The following is a 1,252-nucleotide window of genomic DNA, read 5'->3' as shown; positions in this document are numbered from 1 at the left end:
GAGATGGAATTCCTGGAAGGAACGGCTGTGAGTCCTGAGCAGGAACCCAGGGGAACAGGCGCACCCACGCAGCCTGGTACTGGTTTCCTCAGGCCACCAGGACCGAGGAGCACAGCTGGTGGGTTCACGCAACAGAATTTTTTTCTCTTTTCATTCAAGAGGCCATATGAGTGAGGTCATGCTGTCAGTAGGTTTGGTTTTCTCTGGACGTTCTGAGGGAGAAACCCTCCATAGTCAGGGGTGTCCACATTCTTACTATTTGGGGGCTTGTACTTAACCACACAGCTCTGTCTCCTTCACTTGGTCTTCTCTGCGCGCTCTCTTCTTCAAAGGACACCGCCTTGGCATTGGATTTAGCACTTGCCCTAAATCCAAGATGACTTCTACTGGGTGTCCTTAATTACTTCTGCAAAGACCCTGTTTCTAAGCAAAGTCACTTTCTGAGGTTCTGAGTGGGTGAGAATTTCGGGAGTACTATTCAACTCGCATACTCCTTTGGGAAAAACACGTAGAAAATGAGGCGCAGGTTCTAAGATGTAGGGGGCAGGAGAACGGGGAGAAATGGGCCATAGAATAGAGAAAGAGATGTTGGGGAGTTAGAACTAGGACTGTGCACCGTCAGGAGAGCTAGAGAGGTTAGAGATGTCAAAAAGAGAATTTAGCAAGGTTAACAGACATGCATAAAATAGGCAACTGGGTTTGGGCTAATGTGACTTAGGAACATCAGGAGAATAGTTAACAAGATCATCTGACAATGTGGGTAGAAAAGAGCGAGGAAAAACCATGATATAGAAGAAAAAAATCAGAATTTCCCCCCCCCCCAAGAAAGACAGAGATATGACTCCCCAGAAAGTTGGCAATTATATAAAGCCTTCTCACATGCAACCAGCAAGAGCGTTGTTCTTTCTTCTCACAAAATCTGGATCAAGAAGAGAATTCAAAAGTAGTCAGAACAAGGGATTTCTCCTTTCTGCCTGAGAGCATGAACTGTTTGTACCTTTTCATATGCAAATGTAAGAATTAGGCTGAATGCTAATTACACTGCAAAGACATTTGTAAAGTAATATCACATTTAGGGATAGTTAATAAGGTCTGTACATGGACCTTATTTATAAATAGCAAAGATTAAACATATGATAAAAGGAATACTTAAATGGAACAATTAAAGATCAATTATGACAATGAGACATAGCAGTGAAAGCCTCTGGAAGAACTTCCTACTCGTTAATCAAATATAATTATCAATTATGAG

This window comes from Condylura cristata, unplaced genomic scaffold, assembly GCF_000260355.1.
Source record: "Condylura cristata isolate star-nosed mole 26May11 unplaced genomic scaffold, ConCri1.0 scaffold00010, whole genome shotgun sequence".
In the NCBI taxonomy this organism is placed as follows: Eukaryota; Metazoa; Chordata; class Mammalia; order Eulipotyphla; family Talpidae; genus Condylura; species Condylura cristata.
Note: the sequence above shows the minus strand (reverse complement) of the source record.